The following is a 7,212-nucleotide window of genomic DNA, read 5'->3' as shown; positions in this document are numbered from 1 at the left end:
CCTTTTGAAATGGAAGCTGTAACGTTTTTGTAGGTTTCATGGTTGAAGCTCACATAGGTGCTTGAAGGCAGCTTAGAGATGCTTTAAACAGGATGCAAAAGGGTGCCGGGCTGCAGTCTGTGGGGCTGAAAAATTGAAGCTAAATGCAGAAGTGCGAAAAACTCCAGTTTCTCTAATGGCTCTTTAGGGCTGGGCTCAAAACTGAGTAAATCCCCACAGACTCACCTGTTAAAATGTCCAACTTCATAGCATTAAAAAGCATGTTAACATGTGGCTGCTTTGACTGACAGGTACATGCTGCTGTTGGAGCATTTTTAATAGACTTAGAGACTTAGAGCTTTTCATTGTCATTGTGCAGTTTCTTGCACAACGAAATTGGGTATCAGAATTGAAATTGGGTAATAGAATCATCTGACAAATATTACGGCTTGCTGGGTGATACAGACCATCGGAGAACTTCATTTTTTGATTGGTGATATTTTATTATTTCATTAGCTGATACGTGTGTCTGTTTGTGTTGCACTTCATCAGTCTCCACGCTCTAGGTCAGACATGTTAATCTGAGGCTCCATAACCCAACATGTCTGGACCTAAAACACATTGCAGTGGTTGATGTCACAGCATAGTGACAATGTCCACCTGCATTTGCAGTCAGTGTTGGGTTCCTGTGTCATTCAGTGCACGTATAGCCTGCAGAGTATATCTGTGTTGTATGGACGTGCTTGCTTTCTGAACTTCAAGGTTAGCAAAAGCGGAGATAAGATGTATAAGCACATCTTATCTTCACAGATTTACGAAGAATGTATTTAAACAATCAGGAATGTAAATTCAACACTAGGTCAGACTTTTGCAGGTTCATTTAAGTACACGAACGTGTCATTTCCAACAGTGCTGCATTTGAGTGACTTGTTAATAAGGAACTCAGCAGTATGCAGACCCTGCAGAGAGCAGGCTAATGAGCTCTTGTTCCAATATTTCAGAGCAAAAAGAGAACAGATAACGATGCTATTTTAAACTTGTTAATTCCTGGAAGTGGAAACATTCTTTAGCTTCCCCTTTCATAACGACTGCTTTTTGCTTTTTTTTGTTCACTCATCTGCCTGGCTAAACGTATTAGGGGCGTGGCCATGTTAATTGACCTGAGCTGACTGCTGCTAGGCTAATCCAGTGGAAGCACCCTATGCATGCTGTTGGAGACTCTTTATAATGGATTATTTAATTAGTGCTATGAATTTCTGTGAGGTATGGACCATCTGAGAAGTTGTTACTTCAGCTGTCGTGAGTGAAATTATAGTTTTGTTTGTTTTTGTTTTTTGTTTTTGCTTAGCACCAACTAGCTGATATGTGTCTTTGCATTTTATGACTGCAGTGCTAATAGCTCAATAATGTTAGCTGATGGTAAGCTGCAAAATGCCAATCATAAACCACCTGGTGACCTCACAGTCGATACCTTTGTATACAGTTGTGGTCATAAGTTTGCATACACTCATTATGGACATGAATGTCCTCGTAATTTTGGGTTTTTAATGACTTCTTTGGACTGGTGTTTTTGCAGAGTGACATGATTATACAGCATAAATCTGTTGGATGTACAGCATCAGAGTTGGATTTATTGGATTTTTTCTAATCTACACAGGTTCAAAATTATAAATACAAGCTGAAATATATGCATACACACCCTATTAATATCATCTTAGCAAAATGCACCTCAACCAGATGCTTTTGGTAGCCATCAACAAGCTTCTGCTATAGCTCTGGCTAGGTATTTCACCAGTCTTCGTGGCAGAATTGGTAAGGTTTATTCAAATTTGTCGATTTCCTGGCATGGACCCAGCTTTTAAGCATAGTTCAGGTTTTCAGTAGTGTTGAGGTCGGGGCTTTGGGAAGATCATTCCAGAGACTTCATGTTAGCCTGTTTTATCCATTCCAAGATTGTTTTTTTTAAAGTGTTTCTGATCTTTGACCTGATGTAACACCCAACTGTGTTCAAGACCACTGAGAGCTAAACAGCCCCAGAGCATGCTGCTACCACCACCATGCGTGACCACCAATACATTGTTCTTAGGTTTGAAACCTCATCTTCACTCCTTCAAACATACATCTTGTTATGGAGGTCAGATAGCTCTATCTTTGTCTCGTCTGTCCATAAATTCTTTCTCCAGAAGGCATTTGGCTTGTTTATGTAGACAGCTGCAGATTTCAGTGGAACCTGAAGTTGCTGATTTTGGAGCAGGGGCTTCTTTCTCTCTCAGTTTCATCTCAAAGAAACAATTAAAAGCCCAAAGGCCATAAATCAATTAATTAAAACATAAAACTCAGGCCATTAAATTATCAGGGAAGTGTTTACTAAAGTTACAGATTAAGGAAGCTATGGGTTGTTTTCACATTGGCTTCTATACAATCAGACTCCAGAGGTGTCACTCCTATTGAAAAAAAAATGCAGGTTTGTGGAACTTCACAGAGTTTAAATGAAACTGACTTCTACCATGTTCCTCATTTTCTTTCCCTCACAAAGTATTTTACATCAGCCAAGTGTTGCATGAGGAAACACGCTCTCATTGAAATAACCTTTACTCCTGCCATGTGTTATGATAAAAATCATCGTCACCAAGTCATCAAGCACATGTCAGCAGGTAAGGCTTTTCTTTTTATCATTTTTAATTGATGGATTGTGCAAAAACAACCAAGAAATGCACAAAACCAAACAAACGCGGTGCTTTAAATGGTGAGTCACGTATTGAGAATGAGAATTCAAAGGGCCTGACAGGTTTCACTCAGTCTCAGTGTCTTGGAGATTTTACTAAACCCTTCACACCTCAGCATGTCTTTTCATGCTGGGAGGCTAAGAAGTCTAGTTATGCCACATGCTCTTTGTTCAGTAATTCATCACAAGCACAGTGTTGTCAGCCATAAAGGTCAAACAGGTATATTTACCACACTAAAGCTATTTACAAGCACAGCGAGTTTACTATATAAGTAAAACTGCCATGGCTGCAAAATATGCAGCGTGTTAAAGCACAAAAATCTCCGCCCCGTGCACTTACTGGCCCTTCTAGTTTTTCCATACATCCATTGCTACACCTGCGTAAATACATTGGAGGGTTACCTAGGCAACTGCAACGTGGAGTGTCCAGTAGTAACCACGCTGGAGTCTCACCAGTGTTCATTTCAGACACCTCGAAGGTGAGAATAGTTTATCCCGCTCACTTCACCCACTTTTTTTTTGCCCTGTAGTCCCTTGAAGTCACAATGTGTCATTGACTTTTCATGGTCTATGATTGCCACCGATGTCAGATATTGTGATCTCATCATATTGCCTGGCAACCACCTAGCAACAGGCTTAAATGACCTGGTTTTTTTTCTCCTTTTATGGCTCTACAGCACCTAATACAATCCCATCATTTTAATCCTGATGGCAAAATCTTATTTAGATTACCAAGAGTTGAATTATACCCGATATATTGTGTCATGTTGCCTAATAACCACCTAGCAAGTGACTAAAATGCTCCCCCTTCCTTTGTATAAATAGCTATGCACCTACAACAACTTTTAAAAGCATTGTGTGTCTGTGATTTCATGGCTAACAGCACCAGCAGACCAAAGAAACCAAACAATACTGAAGCAGGGGCATATACTAGTGTACTAGTGTTAACTAAAATAATACTGGACTCAGTTTTTTTTTCACATAATTAATGTAAATTTCCAGCTGAAACACAGATCACCTTTAAATTAAACAAGAGAATCCAAAGATTACCATAAAAATCAGTAGAGATTCTTCTTCTTCTTTGCCTTCCTTCTTCAGCTGCTTGCTTTAGCGGTCACCACAATGGATTACGTGCCTCCATCTCACCCTATCTATTTATTCTTACAGTTTGCACCTTTGATCCAGGAGGACAATATTTCGTCTCACTGTATGCTTGAGTGTATATTGTGTGTTGGCTTGACAATAAAACTCAACTTGACTTGACCTAACTTGACACACCGGCCCTCTGCATGTCCTCCTTCACTACCTGCATGAATCTTCTCTGTGGCTTTCTTTTTTCCTCATGTCTGGCTGCCCCTTATTAAATATCCTTTGTATGGTATTCTAAATTTTTAAATGACACCTCATTATAAGCAAGTTGCTAACACTCATAAAAAGTCATTTATCTCGCCATGATTGTAATATTTGTGTCAGACCAACAGAGGGAGACATTTTCTTGGATTATTGAGCCACGGTGCACAATTACTGCTGGAGTGAGTGATTTATTTCAAAGCCACTTTCTGGCTTCTGGCCCTTAACAAGTTATGAATCAGAGTCGTTTTATATGTGCTGCAGTTTTCAAAAAATAAATCAGGCTAGTCAGCCCCGATGCAAGCAGAGATAAACCAAGATGACACATGATAAATCGTTAAGGCTAACCTTGTAAGCCGGAGAAGATGCTGGAAAAAAGCAGGGGTGGGATTTATCAGTGTGTGGAAAAACCACAGTGAGCTTTGTGGGGCCAAATGAGCCTCACTTCTCTGCGGGTGAGAGTACAGCTGGAGGGATAATCCCATCCAACACGCGTCATCGATGTCGCCTCACAACAGGGCTCTAGTTACTCTGTATGTTTTGTGTGTGTGCGTGCAAGGGTGTTTGTGTGTGTATTAAATTCAATAATCGGCCCAGTTGGAGACGGCGGGTTGTGCGGCCATAAGCCGACCTGGAATTTTCTCAATAAAGGTCTAATCTTTACAGGAAGCTGTACAGTGCTGGAGGAGTTTCTTTCCCCCATTGTTGTTGTTGTTTTTTTTCCTTTTTAATCAACGTAACTGCACGCTCACTGGTGTTGTTCACTCAGATCTAGCATTCACACTCTTGTGTGGTTGAATTCAGTGACCTTGAGTTGATCTACAGCGAGCGACAGCCTTGTATGTTTCTCTCTCTATGGCCCAATGTTTGTGGACATATAAACATTACTCACATATTATTTTGGAATCTCTTGTTTCGGGACTGTGGGCATAAATACACAAGCCTTCACTCCTTGGAGAGTGCTTTCTATAGGATATGAGCTTTGTCTGAAAGGTGCAGGCTGCGGTTTAACCCCTGCTTCATGGCCTTGTTGAATCAGACCAGTCTCTAAATATAGCTACGTTTTTCCTAAACAAGTGGTTTGGCATTTTTAGATGCTGAGATTTATGACGAGAAAACAAGTGGTGCTTTTTATCTGAGCGTTCATTTTGGAGCTCGAGGCAGGTGGCGGATAACTGATCTTAGCAGAAACGCTGGGAGATAAACAGCTGGCCTGGTTCTAACGTCACTTGAATGTCTCAAATTTTTGTTTAAATATTTTCGGTTTTTTAGCAAGAAATGTGCTTACAACATTACGTGGGACTATTATTTGCTGAAGGATGACTTCCTCAACGTGTGTCCTTACTGTGAGGTTGCAATCAGGCAGGTGGCTCCTGGTTATCACGAAAAACAAGTCTGACACCTCATTGTTAAACATTTTGACACATTTTATGGAAAACACTTCATCTGTGGTCTTTAGAGGGGGAGGCAGGCACAACGTATTTCATTTACACATATCCAGGATTCCTGTGTTCTCCTGTACAAGGCTGTCTACATACTTTTGGCTACACAGTGTATTCATTGTGTATATGAGAGTGTGTGTGTCTGTGTGTGTGTGTGTGTGTGTGTGAGAGAGAGAAAGAATTTCAGTGGTGCTAATTAGGCTGGGCTTGATCTCTGTCACTCATCAAGACACAATTAGAAACTGTTAGAGCTACACACTCACACACACAAGCTTGGGGGTCTTTTTATCATTTTCCTAGAGAAACTGGACCCTCCAGCTTTATAGTCTGCAAGTTTAACTCACATGTGCACACACATGCCTCGTCATGTTGCAGCGCAGCCGGCAAAGCCTGTGAACATAGGCAACTTTGCACCGAGGAGCCAACAACAGCGAGTTCCTGGATATGTCAGAGCACCTGCCGGGTGAGAAGACGACACAGGGCTGTTTTTACAGGTGTAATCAGTTAAATAGCTGTAATTGTTTCCTGACAAAATCAAAGACTTCTCGTAAGTCTCATGGCATTAGTCGAGCGGGGATGACCAAGGAATTCAAATGAAACTTCCTTTTAAGCCGGTAGGGCCGGCTGTGGCAGTTTAACCCGAGCAGATTCCATCCTGATAGAAGACTGCTGTGTCTTCTGTTTATTTAGAGATTATGTTCAAGACAATTTAATGCTGTCATAGCTCAGTTTAAAGGTGAGTCAGCTCAGGGCTGAAGAATGCCCTCATCTGTCATGAAACCCCAGCAGAATCATAACCACGGAGCTTACTAAAGAAATCAAAACAATCAAAAACAAATTTAAAAAATCTTAGATCATCATTGAGAAAGTTTATTTTTTCCTAATTTAATTTAAAAAAGTTGGACATTCATTTTCTATAGTTATTACGCATAAAGTGCACAGCCAGTGGGAAAACTGCTGATTTGAAAGTTGTCCTGATGATGATCTTTGACGTCCTCCACCATGAGGGAAAAGCGCAGGTCACTGCTGAAAAAGCTGGCTGTTCACAGAATGCTGCATCACAGCATATTAATAGAAGGGAAAGGTGTGGTAGGAGAAGGTGCACAAGCAACACGGATGACTGCACGTTAAAAACATGACGTCAGTAACTTTGGAGAGCTTCACAAGGAGTGCACTAATGCTGGTGTCAGTGCAGTAAGCGCCACCACGCGCAGGCGTCTTCAGTACAGGAGCAGCTAATATCAAGCCACTCTTGAACCAGAAGGATCTTACCTGAGCCAAGGAGACAAAGACCTGGGCTGTTTGCTCCAAAGTCCTTATAAACTGTGGAAAATAAAACTTTGAATAGAAATTAAAATTAGATTCTGGAGGAAGAGTGCAGAGGCACAAAATACAAGGTTTTGGAAGTCCAGTGTGAAGTTTCCGTGCTCTGTGATGATTTGGGTTTCCATCTCATCTGCTGCTGTTGTTGTTGGTACGTCCACTGTGTTTTATCAAGTCCAAAGTCAACACAGATTTAAGAGCACTTCATGCTTCCCTCTGATGACAGGGTTTATGGAGATGCAGACTTCCTTTTCCAAGAGGACTTAGTACCTGCCCATTGAGCCAAAATCTACTACAAATGATTTGCTGAGCATGCTGATGCTGTGCCAACTCTCCTGATCTGAACTCAGAGAATCTATGAGGTATTGTCAAGAGAGAGATGAGAAACACCTG

This window comes from Oreochromis aureus, linkage group 6 (assembly GCF_013358895.1).
Source record: "Oreochromis aureus strain Israel breed Guangdong linkage group 6, ZZ_aureus, whole genome shotgun sequence".
Lineage (NCBI taxonomy): Eukaryota > Metazoa > Chordata > Actinopteri > Cichliformes > Cichlidae > Oreochromis > Oreochromis aureus.
The sequence above is the reverse complement of the archived record's forward strand: the minus strand, read 5'-3'. Positions refer to the sequence as shown.